Raw genomic sequence first — 20,131 nt, forward strand, 5'->3', positions numbered from 1 at the left:
AATCATAGAAGGGACAGAATAGAGATAAGTGTTCCCCAAGAGTAGAACAACAACAACAAAAAAATCAGAGAAGGATAGAGGTCAGGAATTTTTTTTTAAACAATAAGGAAGTTGAAGGGAAAATACAAAAGTTCCAGCGTGTCTGACAAGTAAGTTTCAGGAAAGAGAATACAGAAAACAGTGGTAAGAAAATTACCATCCACTACCTCCTGCAAAAATGATCATCATGGATGAAAAAAGTTACACACCAAGGCACCTTATATGAAACATTAGGGGATTAAAAGTAAAAGATTCTACAAGCTACCCTCTACATAAAAAAAAAAAAAAAGAAAAAAAAAGTCACACATAAAATAACCGTACTCAGAAAAGCATCCAACAATTCAAGAGCAAATTTGCAAGTGGAAGAAAATGAAGCAAGGACCCCAAAAGTCTCGGGGAAAATCATTTCCAACTTTAAATTCTGTATCAATCATATGTGAGGAGAGACTAAGTGATATCTTCACACACGCCAGACCTCAAAAAAATTACATCACATACACTCCTCTCTCTCCAGAAGCAAGTGGGCAGTGCGCCCCACCACCACCCAGAGAAAAAGGAAACCGGGAGAGATGCTCCTCAGTAAACAGGTCAATCAAGAACTCCCAACGTGGCAGTAAAGGAAAGTTCCAGGTAGCAGCTGTGCCTAAGGCCTCCAGAGCAAACAGTCCAGAAGGGAGCAGGCAGACAGAAGGTCCCGGAAAAACGTCACACACACACAGAAGTGAGAGCCCAGCCGTTGCGTCTGACCTGATTTGAGAATTTGGGGATGAATAAGTAGCACAGAAATAGAATGGAAAGCCAAAAAAAGAAAAAAGAAAAAAACAAAGATTTTTAAACATGCTGCACAAAAAAGAAAACAAAGCCATGTTACACTGCATAACTCAGCTACGGAAAATATTTACGGAGATACAGCTATCTCAGAGAGTGAGAAGCAGGTATTTGAGGGAACGGGTATAAAAGAAAGCTAACTCCTTCTCTTCCTTAATAGAAACTCAATATTTAATGTCTAAAAATGAAAAAAAAAATTCTAGAAATATCAATATAAAGATATTAGCTACATGGAAGTAAATATCAGAAGAAATGCTAACTGAATTGAAAGCAGTTGCTTCTGAGAAACAGGAAATGATAGAGCAAGTATGCAAGCGGGAACTTGTAACCTATATACACGTACTAGGTTGATCAAAAAGTTAGTTCAGGTTTTCCTATATGATTTTACAGAAAACCCAAATGAACTGTTTGGCCAACCCCAATATTACTGCAAACAAAAAATACATTTTTAAAAGGGTATAAAGTTATGAATAAAATATACAAACCACCTAATCAAAGACAAATTGATAAGGTGAAGTTTCACTTTATACTATAAATTAAAAAAAACAAACATAATCTTAGTGTACTCCTACAAATTGTTAAAAAATTCAATTGAATGCATTTCAGCTTAAACTAGTAAGGAGCACTCCATGAGAGATCAGTTACACATAAACTGTCAACATGTGGTGAAAGGACCCTGGATACCAGGGCACAAAGGGGGCTCCTCCATCTTTGTGATCACAGCGTCATTAACCACAACTGCAAATGGATAAACATGTTCTCTGCTCCTCATCTACCAGAGATCCAACTGTGCTTTTTTACAGTGAAGATTTGTCCTTACAGAGGGAAGAAGAAGGGAGAATGTTCAACATCAGAACTCTTTTCCTATATTCGGGAAATTTCTCATCAAATGAGTGTTGAAAAGACACACCTTTCAACACAGAGACAAAAATGGCTGGACCTTCCTGGACTCCCTTGCAGCTAAGGCATGGGACCTGGTTTTGGCCAGCCCTGCATTGAGAGCTGGACCCAGAGGCAGGAGTAAATCACAGGTGAGGGCAACATCTAGTGCCCAGAGGTAGGTAAGGCGACAGATCTGGTAGCAAAAGTCTGGTCCCAGGGGTGTGGTCAGTGTAAACTAGCAAGATCCTGTGTTCAGGATCTGTGATAAGAGTCCACCCTGCATTGAACTAATCATAGCCTATGACCTTGGCTATGAATCTGGCTGCGTAGTGTCTAATTGCTCCATCCTGTTCCCAACTTCCAGCAGTTCTAGAAGCTACCCACTATCTTCTCAACAAATTACTTTCCTGTGTAAACCATTCAGCCAGTCTCTACTGCATCTATCTAAGAACTCTGCCTGATCCACTGCCCCAGAACACACAGGTGGAGATAGGCGACCATCTACTGAGGTTAAGAAAGAAACATTTATGTTCCTTATGATACTAAAGCAGAATTAAGGACATTTTTCCACAGGGAAACATGGGGGAAGGTTAAGCTTTAAGTTACAAATAAAACTGTACTGCTGGAATGTTATGGGTTAAAAGTTTCAATGGGCTCATCTATTCTTTATTTTCTCCCACTAGAAAACACACTCCAAGTACAAAATCACAAGCTGACTTCACAATAAGCCATGAGAATGTAATCAGTTTGTGAACTGTCACTACTCACATTTGGCAAAAGACTTGTGCTCACGATCTTTGTTGTTGTGAGTGGGCAGAAGAGCAGTGGGTGAGGTAGAACAATTTTCTTTGTCTTTCTACTCAACACAGAGCTTTCTTTGAGAGATGAAGCTGTTTGAAAACCAGTGGTCAAGAACTGCACATGAATATGAAAATGCAAACCAAGGCATGCAAAGATTTATACTCAACGGTAGAAACATCAATATTGCTGAAAAGCTACATCCATCAGCTCAGCCTACTGCAGCATATTTAGTCCCAGGACTGAGAAAGCTGAACCCCAGGCAATTTATATGCATGTGTGTCAGGCTAACCACACAAATTCTGCAGATGAAGCTAGAAGTTAAGATAGATAGATTGGAATGAACTGTTGATGTGACCAAAAGGGCCTCATAAAAGAGTCAAATGCAATGATGACATTAATAGAAATGTGGATGCAAAGAAAGAAAGGCTCTTTCTGTGGTGGGCATTGTTTTTGGAAATTGAGGAAGTGCTTCAAGACAAAGTATAGCTATAGTTTTCGCTAATTGTACAGAACAAGATTATACCCACCCTGTAAAGAAAGCTTACAAAATAAATTCAAAGCCGGATGTACACACATAACTTTCCTTTCTGTGGTGTTATTTCACAAAGACTTGCCAAGAGATCAATCCCTCAGTCACAGAAGTCAGGCTATAAGGTCACCTTGGGAAAAAATTACCTGTATTTCAGTTGGTGATGTAAATGCTACCTCAAATTCTCTCAACTGCCAAAGCATCTTTACCATAAATTCTTCTCCTGTGCCGTCAGTTCCCATGAAATTTATCTAATGGCCGCTAAAACAAGAGTTTCATTCCACAGTTGTCCAAGTGAATTATATTGTGCTCACGCAGTGTTTTGAAAAGCTGAGATAAATTTACTTTAGTCAATCTCAGATCAACCGCCTCGCCATCCCCCCACTCCCTGTTTTTCTTTGGGATTACACTGGACAGTGATGCCACACGGCAACGTGTGTGTGTATCAGAGTAAATATGCAATCTAATCAGCACAGCTCTGGACACAGCAAAGCACAATCCTGCTCCTTCGGCTTCAGAAATTAAAAGAGAAAGGCAGGGGGATGCCAAGAAAGCAGTCTCAAAAGCTTTTTCCACGACTACTTTTTTGAGAAATTTTGAAATAAGGGTCAGTTTCTGATATATAATATAAAGGAGGCAAATTCATAGCTAGCTAATGAATTTCAGAACAGTGAAACTCTGCTATTTCCAAAACCCACCGTGTCCAAAGCCTGAATTAAAGAAGTGTTTCTTTGTTCTTCCCCTTCTCCAATGGCTTAAGGGATCATCCAGAAATTCACACTGAGGGGTTCTATTTCATCCTGTGTAGGTTATGCTTTCAACCATGGTAAGTAGCACATTTTTTTAAACTTTTACGGTAAGAATCTCTACATAGAGATTCCCTGGGGGTACAGCGGATAGGAATCCGCCCTCCAAGGCCGGGACACGGCTCGATCCCCGGCCTGGGAAGACCCCACAAGCTGTGCAGCGACTAACCGTTTGGGCCACTAACCCCGAGCCCGTGCCCCAGAGCCCGGAGACGGCAAGGACGGAACCCAGGCGCCTCCACCAGTAATTAAGGTAAACCAGCAGGCCTAGACAGGACTTTTTAGCTTGGAGTGGGGGCTTTGAAATGATTGGCTTTGAGTGGCATTCCCTTGAAAGTAATGCTGAAATTTTCTATTGGTTTATAATCACAGACAGGACCACTGATAGAATTTTGGTAATCTCAAATTTATGCATGAGGGGGTAGGATGGGAAGAGGCAGTAAGTTCACATCAGAGGATGAAATGTCATGGTTCACAAAAGCAGAATTAAAATTTGTAACTTTTCACCTACTAGTCCTGTAAATTTTCCTCCCTAGGTTCACCCATTTCATAAATAATTGGTTTTTTTATTTAAAATAATGAAAATTAATCTCATCTGAACTTCTATCAGTTTGGCATGAAAAAAATATAACCAGCTTTACAGTTGGGAACCAAATCATGGGACAGTACTTAAACTATCCCTGAGACAGTAACCGCAACAATGCAACAAATTTTAAGAACGTACCATAAGCAGTGAAAGAAAAATATCATCCAAGAAGAAAAAAAAAAAGGCAAGTTCATTATTTTAAAAGCAATAATTATTTAAACCCTTCATATGCCTATATATATAAGGTAAAGGGATCTTATTCACTGCCAAAATGACAAAAACAAAATACAGAAGTCTAATATTAAACTAATATAAATATCAGTTTGGTTAGTAGTGTAAGAATAAATGAATAAAATGAATAAATGAATAAAAGTCATAAAAGCCAACCTCAGAAAAATCAACAAAGCCAAAAGTTGGATCTTTAACAGCCCAACAGAACTGACAAACCTTTAGATAAAAAAAAAATATAGAAGATTCAAATAAAATCAGAAATGAAAACGAAATCACTACCAATTTTAAAGAAATTATAAAAGAGAATTCAAAGAGAATTATAAAAGAGTACTATGAACAATTGTATGGCAACAAATTTGATAACCTAGATATCACAAAATAGGTATCTTTCTAATTACCCCTAGCAAGATGGAATTATGAAGAAGGAAAATCAGACCTGTAACAAGATTGGTCAGTAATCTCAGAAAAAAAAGCCTAGGACCAATGGCGTCACTGGTAAATTCTATCAAACATTTACAGAAGAATTAACACCAATCCTTCCCAAGTCCTCCTAAGAAAAAAATAAAGACACTTCCAAACTCATTCTATGAAACCGGTATTATATTGACACCAAAGACAGCGCTCTTTAAAAAATAAATCCTCCGCGCTTCTACCCGCGCTACGTGCTGCCGCTCGCCTTCGGCAAGTGCTTCGCAGCAGTGTCCGCGCACGTCAGCACATGGAAGGTGCCTGTGTCCTGCGCGCACACCGTCAAGGCCACCATGCCCATCTGGGCGGTCCTCCTGTCCCGGATCATCATGAAGGAGAAACAGAGCACCAAGGTGTACCTGTCACTCATCCCCATCATTAGCGGCGTCCTGCTGGCCACCGTCACCGAGCTGTCCTTTGACATGTGGGGGCTTGTCAGCGTCCTTGCTGCCACACTGTGCTTCTTGCTTCAGAATATTTTCTCCAAAAAGGTTTTAAGAGATTCAAGGATCCACCATCTCCGGCTGCTGAACATCTTGGGCTGCCATGCCGTCTTTTTTATGATCCCCACATGGGTCCTGGTAGATCTCTCGGCCTTCCTGGTCAGCAGCGACCTGACCTCTGTGGCCCAGTGGCCTTGGACGCTCCTGCTCCTGGCTGTCAGCGGCTTCTGTAACTTTGCTCAGAATGTCATCGCCTTCAGCATCCTCAACCTCATCAGCCCTCTGAGCTACTCGGTCGCCAACGCCACCAAGAGGATCATGGTCATCACGGTGTCCCGCATCAGGCTGCGGAACCCCGTCACCAGCACCAACGTCCTGGGCATGATGACGGCCATCCTCGGAGTCTTTCTGTACAACAAGACCAAGTAAGACGCGAACCAGCAAGCCCGGAAGCACCTCCTCCCCATCACGACGGGGGACCTGAGCAGTAAGGAGCACCCCCGGAGCGCCCTGGAGAAGCCCCACAACGGCACACTCTTCCCCCCACACAGCGACTACCAGTACGGCCGCAACAACATCTTGACAGATCACTTCCAGTACGGCCGGCCCACCTACCCAAACTCGTACACTTTGAACCGATATGACGTGTAGAGCCTCGCGAGCTGGGCAGGACGTTCTGCCAGTCCTCTCCTCCATCCCCGCCCCCAGTAGCATCAGAAACTCCTGACAACCAGTGAATGTACAACCCAGCCAAGGGGGGATGGTGCGGAACCAGCAGAAGACCGTGGGGACCACCACCCCGAGCTCCAGGGTTTCACGCCCTTTCTTCCAGGAGCGTTGTCTTCTGAGGGCAGCGTCACTCTGGAAACCTTGGCTAGGTTTTTACCTTTCTGTGTAGACTTACTTCCCCAAGTCTGTTCTTCAGAGTTCTTATTCTGCTTTCCAGCCAGGACCCTCTCTGGAAAGGACACAGAGCTCAGCCGGCGAGATGTGCTTTGCAGGGAGGGTGGCGAGGAAAGGACCCTAGGGTGGTGCTTTGTGACTGGCCACTGTCAGGCAGGCGCAGGACCGAAGCAGGTGTGGAGCAGAGGAGTGCAAGAGTTACGAAAACATCTCCAACCACAAAGGTGGACTCAGCTCTGGGTCAGCCCCATGACGGTTTGCAACTCTGGCCAACATTTCTCAGTGCAGAGCAATTGCAATTAGCATTGAATCCTTAGAGCCTAATTCTCTCACCCACAAGTCAGAGTTGGTGTGCCGACCGAAAGGGAAGGGTGGCTGCTGACTCCCGACTCTCTTCCTTTGCTGGAATGGAACGACTCTCCTCTCGGAGCAGCAAGAAGGATCGTTCGAAATCATGTTCAGCATTCCAAGCTAAACTACAGCACTCACTTTGTTTTCTCACGAGCCTTCAACACTGTGCTTAACAGGATATCTGGTGAGATGTTGGTTTTATGAGGATCTTGCATTTTTCTAGGGCATATTTTGCAGTTGTCTGTTCTTCGCCTTGGTCCCCCACCCCTCATCCCCCTCTTAGGGGGTGCAGAATGCATGCAGACTGGCTTATGGTTGGAAGCCCCTTTGGTTTTTAAACGTTTAAAAACAAGAAAGGTTGCTGGCGATGCCTGTCTCGGCATATGTCTGCATCTAGTAGGAAGGAATGAAGTGTTCTGAAGCGCTTTTCTAGTGACCACAACCTCTGAAAGTGAGATGAATCAAGAATGTCATCCCCATACTTTTGTGTCACAGAGCTTGGCACTCTGATTCCGTTAGCTGCTCTAGCGGTGTTTCCGTCAGGATCTGAATCACGTCCCAGGGAAAGGGCAAGCACCAGGCTAGGATCTGGTTTGCTAAATCAGTCTCTGGTCAAGAAGTTTGGGTTTTAGCAGAATCACATCACCAGGAAGATTATGTGAGCTCCAAGGGTAACCCGTGTGCTGAGGTCCAGGTCAGGACACTGGCATCACAAGAGATTGTGGCCTCAGAGGGGACCCTCCCTTGACTGCTGGCTGCCTTCTTCCTCTGCCCTGCGCCTACACTCTTGAACAGGCACTTGGTTTGATCAGCATATGGGACCTCAGGTTACCTTTTACCTTCTGACATGTGAGATGGTTCTCTGCTCCGAGAGGAAGTGCCAACTGTAGCTTATGTTCAAGTCCTATTTGTTTTTCACAGTTGGAACTTTGTACATAGAGGTTACATTTTGTCGCTCATGGATGGGCAGCTCCTGGAGAGGTCATGAGGTCGCCTTCTGGCTTGAGTTTAGTACCAGTGGCCTCAGGAGAACCATTTGATGTTGCCTTGCTTTTTATTTACTTTGGCCCCAAGTTCTGAGACTTCGCTGTGCGCAACAGGAAGGGGCCGTCCTCAAGGATGTTATTTGTGAACTTGCCGAGTGCCTTCATCAGAGGCAGTAGTTGGACCTGCAGTTGGTCCACAATAAATGGGGATAATTTTGCATGGCAAAGAGATTACAGTAATTGTCTTTATGATAGGAACTGATTCCTTGAACATAAAATTGAACTCCAAAATGAATTATGCTTTCCTGCAGGTCTGATGAAATTTCTGAGGTTTCTGAAATTTGTGTATTTGTTTTTCCAAAGCAAGTTCTGCTGGTGAGGGGAAATACCTGACTGGTTTCATTACGGTTTATAAATGAATAAACGGATATTTAGTTCTGTACATAAATCCACAGTGAGTACATACACTGGAATGAGACAATCATATTCGATCAGATCAGAATACAAAGACATACTTTTGAGACTTGAAAGTTCAGAGTGGACGTGGACCTCACGAAGGTCGGTTTTCCAGCCACCTGCTGCCCTGGCTCAGCCACTCCTCCTCCTCTCACATCCACATTTGCAGGTGGGTTCCTTCACCCTCCTCCCTGCGGGGGTCTGTAAAAGCAAATTTAGTTCACCCATCCGTGGTGTGGCCTGCAAAACTAACTCAAACCCAATCCCTTCATTTTACTGAAGGGGGGAAACTGAGGCTCAGAGGGCACTTTTAAATAGCGTTTGCTCACTACCTTGAGACTCAGTGTGGAATTTTTAAGCACCTTATTTTAAGTCATTCATTATTTGGGAAAAATCAAACCCCTGTTACAAAGGAGAGAAGCCAAACAGGTTCAAATGAAGAAGCACCTGGAGTTTCTGAATTTTGCTGCGTGTTTAGCACGCATCGTACAGCACGTCCTGTGTTATCACTGGGACATAACCAGACCTGGATCCCTTAAGGTCTAACAGCCTTAGGGCAGAGAACATTAAATTACTGAAGAATCTGAAAATTGTGAACTCTCTATGTCACCGTGTTTTCAGGACTTTTCATGCTGTAGACTGTTCTGCGGGAATGATACTGTGTATATTCTAGGATGGCATTTACCAAAAATAAATGATGGTCTCCAGGAAATTAACAAAATAAATAAATAAAATAAAAAAATAAAAAATAAAAAATAAATCCTACAAACCATTACTCTTTATCAATATTGATGGAAAAATCCTCAACAAAATACTAATAAACAACTCAACAGAATATTAGAAGTGGGATTTATTGTTGGAATGCAAAGATGGTTAAACATACGAAAATCAATCAGTGTAATACACCACATTGAAAGGGAAAAAAATCACATGATCATCTCAACTGAAGCAGAAACTAAATCTTTATGAGAAAATTCAACACTATTTCATGATAAAAAAAACACTCAACAAATTAGGAACAGAAGAAAACTACTTCAACAAAATAAAAGCCTTATATGAAAATATCACAACTAACAATATACCCAACAGTGAAAAGCTGAAGGCTTTTCCATTAAGATCAAGAACAAGGCAAGAATGCCCACTCTTATCACTTTTTTTCTTGCCACTTCTGTTCAATATAATACTGGAAGTCCTAGAGCAATTGAGAAAAAAGTGGGGGGCCGGGGGAAGCATCCAAATTGGAAAGGAAGAAGTAAAATTATCTCTGTTCACAGACGACATTAAAACCCATCACAGATGTGAAAAACACTAACAATTTCAGGAAAAAAAATGGTAGAATAAACAAATTCAGCAAAGTTACACAATATAAACCACACACAAAAACCAGTTACATTTCTATACACTAATGATAAACAAAGCAAAATGAACATTAAAAGACAATTTTATTTATAATAGAATCAAAAAAGAACAAAATATTTAGGAATAAACTTAACCAAAGAGGCAAAAGGCTTATACATTTAAAACTACAAAAAAATGTCTGAAAGAAATTCAAGTCAAACAAATGAAAAGATATCCCATATTCCTAGATCAGAAAACTTAATATTTTATGTCAATACTACCCAAAGTGATGTACAGATTCAACGGAATCCTTACCAAAACCTCAAATATATTTCTTTCCAGAAATTGTGAAATTTATACCTATTCTTTTTTTTAATATATTTCAACGGTGAACTGCTCCAAATTACCAACAAGCAATAATAAATAATCAACCCATAAAGTAACATATTGAACACTGCAAATTCGAAGCCACCATTCAGCTACACAGAAGATCCAATATTTAAAATATAATGGCATCAACACTAACATTCAGGCTGATAATGGACCAAATTCACAACTTTTTGCATGAGACAATCACAGGGAAATCACTTGGAAATCACAGGAAATCACTTGGAAAGCCTGTTTGCCATTGCACGTGAAAAGCACACCAACAGAACAGAATAGTATCAGATAATGGGTGGAATGGCTTTTTCCAGCAAGATCAATGCCTGGGTCTCCACAGAAAAGCTAGAGTCACAAACTAGGGTGGAGTGTAGAAAGGTAATCACCATCATCAGATGCAGAGAGGTTCAATTTGTTCAAAAATTGTACTGTGTATTTTTAGCAGTTATAGATGCACAGAATTCCTGGTTGACAAGGATCTTTAAAATCATATTGCATGTGAAAATCATTTTCAGGATAAGCAAATGACGACCCCTGGAAGGAATGCTTGCTTACATAATGCAAAGTCACACAACTAGCAATGAGCAAAACCAGGCCTAGAACTTCTGTTTCCTGTGTTCTTCCATCTTTCCTAATAAAACTCTTTAAGGTTGGGAGTATCACTTTAGTCTGCTGGCAGAAAGAGTCTCCACACAAAATGATTTACTTGATCAGTTTTCAAAATGATCACCAGAGTAAGTAAGTTAATTGGCTATTCCCCAATACAAAATAAAAAGGTTAAAAATTTTTTTCTCTTGGGATGAGAACTTTTAGGAACTCTCAGCAGCTTTCAAATACATAATACAGTATTTTTAACTACAGTCACATGCTGCAGATTACATTCTCATGACTTATTTATCTTATAACTGGAAGTTTGTACCTTTTAATTACTTCTCCCTACCCCTAAACCCCTCACCTCAGACAATCACCAATCTGTTCTCTGTTTCTCTAAGTTCTGGGATTTTTTAGATTCCACATATAAGTGAGATCATACAGAATGTGTCTTTCCCTGTATGACTTGTTTCACTCAGCATAATGCCATCAAGGTCTACCCATTCTATTACAAGTAGCAAGATTTTCTTTTTTCTTGATGTCTGAAAAAATAGTCGACCGGATATACATGTCACAGCTTCTTTACCCATCCATTTAGCTGTTGATGGACACTTGGATGTCTTAACTATTGTCAACAATGCTGCAATGAACATGTGGGTGCAAATATCTCTCCCGCATAGTGATTCCAATTCCTCTGGACATACACTCAGCAAATGAAACCTGCATCTCATGGTGGCCCCATTTTCAGTTTTTTGAAGACCTCCATACTGTTTTCCATAGTGGCTACATGATTTTACAATTCCATCAGCAGTGCACAAGAGCCCCTGTTCTCCACATCCTCACCAACACTGTCATCTCTTGCATTTTTCTTAACAGTTTGTTCATGTCATTTTCGGTTGTGCTGGGTTTTCATTCTGCATGCAGGCTTTCTGTAGCTGCAGTTAGTGGGGGCTATTTTTCATCGTGGTACATGGGCTTCTCGTTGTGCTGGCTTCTCTTTTTACGAAGCACAGATTCTAAGGCGCGTGGGCTTTGGCAGCTGCAGCACACAGCCTCCGTAGTTGCAGCATAGGGCTCGAGGGTGTGCGCGCTTCAGCAGCTGTGGGAGGCAGGCTCCACGGTTGTTGCTCACGGGCCGCAGGGCATGCAGGGTTCCGTAGTGGTAGCACGAGGTTCTGCAGTTGCAGCTCACAGGCTCCGTGTCATGATGCACAGGTTGAGTTGCTCCGAGGCATGTGGGATGTTCCCCCACCCGGTATCAAACCCATGTCCCCTACACTGGCAGGTGGATTCTTACCTACTGTACCACCAGGGAAGTCAATATCTCTTGTATTTTTAATGACGGCCATTCTAATAGGTATGAAGTGATCACAAAACATTTTCTTTAAGATTCTTGACCACATCAGTATGTGCCCAAAATGATTAAACCAACTCACCCCTGCCTTAGGAAAGGAACCTCCTAGGATTATATGGAAGCCTTCGTACTGACTCTGGACTTTTTGATAGCTGCGGTGCTTGTCATCCTGTGTGTGCTCACTCAGTCATGTCTGACTCTTTGTAACCCCATGGACTGTAACCACCAGACACCTCTGTCCATGGGATCTTCCAGGCAAGAATACTGGAGTGGGCTGCCATTTCCTTCTCCAACATTGTCATCCCATTCCTGGCGAAAGCAGTTAGGATCTGCCCTGTGAGAGGTGGACTTGCCAATGTCAATTATCCTGGAAAGAGGCAGAGCTAAGACATTAATATGAGAAAGGAAAGACCTGGCAGAAGGAAGAGGGAAACCCTCACTCTTCCAGGGCCTTAATCTATTCGATGCCTGGGCTCTGCAACCAAATATGCCGACAGTCACTTCTGGAGGGGGCGATGGGGGGCGGTGTCCAAGCCAGAGAGGCAGCCTCGTGAGGGTTGGTCTCATTCTGCCACATCTAGTAACCAATTTTATGGGACTCTCAGGGTTTTGTTGAAAATCATAAACTCAACTTTTATCTACTACAGGGAATTAAGGACATGTTTCCAAGCTAGAGGTGTGGTGTAAAACGGGAAAGCAGAGTCCCCCATTTCCGACCCCATGGAAAGGAGTTCATGGGGTTGCCAAGAGTAGGACACAACTGAGCTTGCCCAGCATGAAAGAGAAGCCTGGAGGGAAAAGAAAACTGTGGGACCTGAAGGTAACGCGCCATTATCTCATAAAATGCTGAGCAGACTGGTCCTAATAAGCATGATTCCAATCCTATCCAACCCTCATACTGCAATTACTGTCCAGCATTTCCTGAATACCTAAAAGGCTTTTACGTACATCTGTGTGACAAAATACTAGTTCATGTCTTCAAATCTATGTAAACGAACTATAAAACCAATTTAATCCTATTTAATAGGAGAAAAATCCTAATATATATTCTATTAGTACGCTCTGAGTCCCTATGTGAATGCCTTATTTGATTTTCAACAAAAGACACACCTCAACAGACTTAAGGAAAAAACTTGAGTTCAACAATTTCCCCTCCACTCATTTATTTAAACCTCTGACCAAACCTCTGTTCTAAGAAATTATTTCTACTATCTACTTGGAAAATTTAGATGAAAATGCATCTAAATTAAATTACCACTGTTGTGGAAACACTGAAACTCTAAATAAAAACTAGTGATCATGACAAAATTTTCTCAAAGGATGCTAGATTACCCCAACACCATTCATCTTCAGGACAACCTTTAAATGCCCTTTTTCATATGGCTATGCCAGCCACTGGTGCTTCCTCGGTAGCTCAGCTGGTAAAGAATCCACCTGCAATGCAGGAGACCACAGTTTGACTCCTGGGTTGGGAAGATCCCCTGGAGAAGGGCTACACACTCCAGTATTCTTGGGCTTCCCTGTGACTCAATCAAGTAAAGAATCCATCTGCAAGGTGGGAGACCTGGGCTTGATCCCTCGGTTGGGAAGATCCCCTGGATGAGGGAACGCCTACCCACTCCAGCATTCTGGCTTGGAGAATCCCCATGGACAGAGGAGCTTAGCGGGCTGTAGTCCATGGGGTCGCAAAGAGTTAGACACAACTTGACTGAGTGATTAAGCACATGCCAAACATTAATTAAATTCTTTTCGTTGAAATTGGCTTATACCTCTCTACATTCAAATCTTTTCAGGTACTGCTTATTTTCTCTTATTTCTATTTATGAGAGATCAGACAGTAGTCTAATACATAATTTTATGAGTACTACATCCACATTAATTCATCAAAGCAGCCTGAACACTGTAAAGATTTTTTTTTTAAAGATACAGAATGCCACCAAATCCCCTTATCAGTAGGGTGGCCATTTAATTTATCATCCAAACCAGAATACTTGATACTGAGAGGGGGCATCATCAAAAACAATACCAGGCAGCAGGCACAGTCAGGACCGCCCCAGCAAACTGACACCTATTGGCCACCCTACTTATTAAAGAGCCACCACCGCACTTAAAAGCAGAAAGTCTCAAAAAGGTGAAATAAAGTTCATGATTGGAAAGGGGACAAGAGTGGGTTCACACGTGAACAGAAAGTCAGAAGAGTCCAATTAGAAGGTGACAAGAAAGCCGAAGCCTCTCTCAAGCATCCACACCCAACGGCATTTCCAGGTTCCCTAAACACAACTCCTCCCCTCCTCAGATATTAACACGGTTTGTACACGTGAATCAAGTCTGTCTCATGGCAAGTGCTCTCCTTGCTCATTTACCGGTTTATTTCACTGCGACCCTCCCACTCCTCTCTGACACCACCTTATCTCAACCCTCCTACCCACCAAGCACCCGAGTTTCTTTCCCCTCTCTTCCTTATTCTGTGTCCCGTCACTGAACCAATAAACCAGAGTTACTGGGAACTTAGCACAGGCACTGTGCTAAGTTCTCCGACATAAAAGGGGATTCCGAAGGTGAATTAGATTCAGTCCTCGCCAGCTCACTGCTCAAACTTGTGTTCACCACACTGTTTAAAACTCAACAGCGTTTCACTCTAGCCTCCATCCCTGCAGGTCCTAAGCAGCCCAACCGAGGCGCACAGACGCCAAGCTTCCTAGTGAAGCCACCCCTCTGTTTATTTGCGGATAATTTTCACCAGAAAAGAAGAATAAACTCTACAACTTTGGTTAAGGCCTCAAAATTTCCACATCTTAAAAAACTTTATAAAAGCTATTCTGCTCTCCCACCCAAGACACTGAGGTTTTGGGGGGCAACAAACACTCTTTCTTGCATTCCTGGTTCCTCCTTGAAGCTGGTGAAAGATTATGACTTGCCCACCACTGAATTTCCAGCACCTTGCAGAGTGTGTCCAGCACAAAACAGATAATAAATATCTGCTGAATAAATGAATGAATCAGGGGCTCATGATTTATCAACTGTTTTATATTCCAATCCTCAAGATCTTTGCTCCATTGATCATTTCCTCGGAAAAGTCAGTCCCATCTCCCTATCCCACCAACTCCATCTCCCCGCCATAGAAACAGCTTTCAGTTCAGTTGCTCAGTCATGTCTGACTCTTTGTGATCCCATGGACTGCAGCATGCCAGGCCTCCCTGTCCATCACCAATTCCTGGAGCTTGCTCAAACTCATGTCCATTGAGTCGGTGATGCCGTCCAACTATCTCATCTTCTGTCGTCCCCTTGTCCTCCTGCCCTCAATATTTCCCAGCATCAGGGTCTTTTCTAAGGAAATCAGCCAAAAACCCAACATCAAGTCCCAGTCACTTAATAATAGCAATGCAACCCTGAGCAAGTTTTCTCATCATTTTCTAGGCCTTATTTCCCTTATCTGTAAAATAGAGATAGCAATATCACGTTTGCAAGGTTTCTGTATATTTGTGAGATCTGAACACACTTTATGTAAAGGTCCAGGCAGGAACCCAATAAATGTGTGTCAGATGAAAGAATAAATTGCCATTCTGTTCTCTGGCTCCAGATCAAAATATAACCATCAAAATGTAATTTGCCAAAGCTGGTCTTCATTTAACCACAGATATGCACTTGGAGTCGTAACACACAACTGGAGTCTGTCCACTGTGGAACATCAAAGGGGGAGTTTAACATCTGCTTTTAAACGCAGGAAAACAACAATTAGTCCACAAGTAAAAGGGAAAGGGATAAGACGGGATTTTACTTCCCTGCCAGGGTATCCAGGTACTAAGGGACTACCAGCTCACAGCAGACTGAAGCTTTTTTGCAAGGTTACATAGATGGGGGAGGTAACCCTGGCAGTGGTTTTTAAATTCAGTGTTTATTGACAGCTCCTGCTTTCACGATCAAGAATGTACTGGCCAAGTCTGCCCTTCCTTCGAACTGCAAAACTTAGCAGTCAAGAAGTGCAAGAATCAGACTGAGGTTGAGGAGCATTTTTATCCAATGTGCTCGCTCTTCTAGCAATCTAAGACGTTAAACCTCAAGAGGGAGTGACCTCACAAACCTTTGTGCAAGCTGAGATTTATGAAATGCAGGCCTGCGATGGCCAGGACACATCTGTCTCTGCAGAGCCAGGCTCCGAGACCCGCGCTCCTGCGGTCTCCTTCCCGCCAGGCGGAGCAGCAGCCAGGGGCATGGCTCCCTGTGCCCTCAGACACCTGGGCCTGCCAGGAGAGCTATTTACGGGCCCTCCCTTCCTCTTTTCCAGTAACCGAGGCAGAGAAGCTATGAACCTTCCCCAGGGTTTGCCTTCCTCCCTCACTGCTCACTTGTGCTACTCGCTTGGAAGATGAAAGAAACCCCAGAGCTTTTCAAATCCCAGTGGCAATGTTGATCTCACATAACATTTTCCATTTTCTTTGGAAAATGTTTTCTTTCCTACTCTCCTCCAGCACACAGAACATGAAGCAGTCTAAACTACCTCCTTGGAGCACACAGAAGTAAACACAAGAGTTACACGAGAAGGTGAACACTCGCTTAAAACAGCCAAGGGTCATCGTGGGATAAACATGCGCTCTAATACGGAACCATCACGCTCCGTCTTACAAGTTCACAGTTCTGGCCTTTCAAGGACATCCGAGCAAAAGTGGCTCCCATCTGAATACAGGTATTTTTTCCCCACGAACCTACTATCATAACCTGTTTTCTTATCCATTCTCATGTTACAGATGTTTTCTTGCCGTGAGTTACAGAGTTCATAAGTGAAGAAACCAGGGAGCCTGACTCCAGGGATCTCCCATAATCTGCCCGAACCAGAAAAGTACTACTGTTTGTTGTCTAAGCTGAGTCCAGCCACTCCCCAGCTCGGTGACATCAGACAAGGTGACCATCGACACAAGGGCTCCACATGCTTTTAGAAACTGAGGTCCTCGCCTCCATGAATGATAGGGTAGTACTTTTTTATGGACTCAAAAATATTATTTAAGGCAGTTTCATACCTACCACAGCAGAGGAGCAGCAAGACAGCTTTACAGTCTCCAAAAGGCAACAGAAGTGTGTTTAGTCTCAGCTTCCAAACTTAGGCTAGTTTCGGACAGCAAGTCATAAATTAATTTTTAGATAAAATGGCAATCAGGAATTTCCTGAAACTTTCAAGATCAATCCAGATATCAAACTATTAAATAAGTAGGTAGATAAATAAATACCACACTAAAATCCAATGATACCCCCCTTTAAAGTTACACTTGACATAACTGCGACAGAAGCTTTACATATATAATTTAAAAATATTGAATTTTAGAAGACAAAATATCTTAAGAGATTATTTACTTTACCACTGCAAAATTTACTGAGCAAAGAGTTATGAAAAACATACAAAAAACGTGAATGGGACTGGATCCCAGTGCTCAAAACCTTGTGTGTGTGTGTGTGTGTGTGTGTGTGTGTGTGTGTGTGTGTGTGTGTGTGTGTGTGTGTGTGTGTGTGTGTGTGTGTGTGTGTGTGTGTGTGTGTGTGTGTGTGTGTGTGTGTGTGTGTGTGTGTGTGTGTGTGTACACATGCACATGCATACACACACTCTCAGAGCTCTGTGGTGTCCAACTCTTTGTGACCCCATGGACTGTAGCCCACCAGGCTCTTCTGACCATGGAATTTTCCAGGCAAGAATAATAGAGCCATTTCCTCCTCCAGGGGATCTTCCCAACCCAGAGATCAAACCTACACCTCCTGCTTGGTAGGCAGATTGTTTAGCCCTGTGCCACCTGGCAAGTCCCCCTCAAGACTACAGTTTATTAAACATTATGTAAGTAACTATACCCAAGTTAAAACCTATAAAAGATAAAATCAGAACATATCATCAGAGAGATTCAAGTAGGGTATTAAGGGAGTTTTGACACATAGAAAAGATTACTTCTAAGCATAGCATGGGGGTTAAGAGCATAAATGTGAGAGTCATAGAGAATCGGGTTTAAGTCTTGACCACTCCACTCCCCAGCTATGTGACACTGTGAGTGAAGTGAAAGTCGCTCAGTCATGTCCGACTCTTTGCAATCCCAAGGACTATACAGTCCATGGAATTCTCCAGGCCAGAATACTGGAGAATGCTTGCCCTTCTCCAGGGGATCTTCCCAACCCACGGATCGAACCCAGGTCTCCCACATTGCAGGTGGATTCTTTACCAGCTGAGCCACAAGGGAAGCTAACTTGTCTAATGTCTAATGTGACATTAGACAAGTTATTTAACCTCACGGAGCCTCAGTTTCAAAATCCTTATAATGAGGCAATAACATCTACCTCTCAGAACTGATGTAAGAGTAAGTAAGATAAAATATGTAAAATTCTTAATACGGTTCCCAGCACACTCCCAGGGTTAACTGCTAGCACTGGCTTTCAGTCCCAAACCTATTATTTCTTCTCTTACCAATGCCCCTTAACTGCTCTGGTCCAAGGTCCTGCTAGATCCTACTAACCAGTCTCCTTTAAATACGGCACAATGGACTTTGAGAAAATAGGGAACATGCCCAAGGCCTTATAAATCCTCGATTCGTTGGGGAATGACTGCCCCTCCTCCACAGGCTCGTGACGTTTGTGAGTCTACCTTCTCTACCAGCTCTCCGAAGTCGGACGGGCACTGCCTGGGCTTTGAAGTTAGATGGATTACAGTTAGAATCCTAACTCAAACATTTTTTAGCTGTGTGAATGTCGGCAAGTTCCTTTCCCCTGAGTTTCAATGATCTCTACCCCAAGAATTCCTGGGACAACCAGTGACTCAATCCTTTGATTTTCATACTCATTCAGACAGTGGAACCAGTCTAAGGGCAGAAGATCAGAATTCTTAGTATATTTAATTGTACCACGTGAATTAAGAACTATCCTACTAGGAAAAATGACAACCACCTTATATGCATTGTTGTTTTGTTGGTGATGTTTAGTTGACAACTCTTTGCAACCCCATGGACTATAGCCCACTAGACTCCTTTGTCCATGGGGTTCTTCAGGCAAGAACACTGGAGTAGGTAGCCATTTCCTTCTCCAGAGCATCTTCCCAACCCAGGGATCAAACTCACGTCTCTGGAATTGGGAGACAGATTCTTTACCACCGAGCCACGAAGGAAGCCCCATATTATATGCATACTGGTTTCCAAATATTACATGGGTGTATGCGTGTATGCACGTACATATGTGTATAGATATATATACACATATATGTTTTTTAAATCACTGTTCTAAATTGATCAATTAAATGCCTCTTGTTTACTAACTTTTTCCCCATTTGCTAATTTAACTTAACAAGTAGTAGTGGATACCAAAAGTTTAGGAAAAAATAATAAAACAAAAAACTTAAAGATGAGAAAATTCTATTCATGATTTATTTTGGAAGAGATGGATCAATGAATATCATTACTGAATGTGAGTGGTCAAACACCTCATTTAAGAATATCCAGCTCACTGTTCGTCACATAGTACACACTGAATAAATGTAATTTGAATCTGAATTTGAAACTCAAATTAAGTTCTTTGAAAGCAAGAGCGCATCTCATTCATCTTTGAACAATGAGCTCTGGACACGGTGCCTGGCACACGGTAGTCGTGCAAAAAATATTGGTTTAATAAATGAACCTAACACTGAGAAGGCAGACAAAGATCTGTAATACATTTTGCATCTCCAACTGATGTGAATTTCAATCTGTTCCAATAAATTATATCCCAAAGTCTACGAAATGTTCCTTCTGTACCATCATCTCATCTGAGATATTTAGAGCTTCTTGGGAGTGAGGCAGAATCCTTCCTTAGGCACAGAAATATGGACGAAGACAGCTAAGCAGGAGGAACATGTCACCCATGCTCCTGTAACATAACAAAGGGACCAAGAAGACGCAAAGCTTTATACACAGGGCCTGTCAAACAGTGACATTTACCACTTGGAACACATATTTAGTCCCACAAGCCTCCTACTCAGAACATGTCTGGTGACAGTAAACACCCTAGAGATTGTAGAAGGTGAATTCTAGTCTATTACCTGTTTGCAGATGAAAAACTCTCACCATATACTTCACATATTTATACTCCCTTCTAACTGAAAGCTAGGATCACCTCAAATTAAACAAAAGGCTAAGATCCACTTGTTTCTCTTTCATTAAAA

At 42.3% G+C, this 20,131-nt stretch overlaps 1 protein-coding gene and 1 pseudogene across 10 annotated transcripts in view; one reads left to right on the forward strand and one right to left on the reverse strand.

The window, feature by feature from the left end:
• The window catches only part of APBB2 (amyloid beta precursor protein binding family B member 2), a 357,434-nt gene that overhangs the window by 228,287 nt on the left and 109,016 nt on the right, over positions 1 to 20,131 (reverse strand). The gene's annotated exons all lie outside the window — the stretch shown is intronic.
• On the forward strand, positions 5,338 to 6,264 carry LOC136147899 (solute carrier family 35 member E1 pseudogene; annotated as a pseudogene).

Source organism: Muntiacus reevesi, chromosome 16 (assembly GCF_963930625.1).
Source record: "Muntiacus reevesi chromosome 16, mMunRee1.1, whole genome shotgun sequence".
Classification (NCBI taxonomy): Eukaryota; Metazoa; Chordata; class Mammalia; order Artiodactyla; family Cervidae; genus Muntiacus; species Muntiacus reevesi.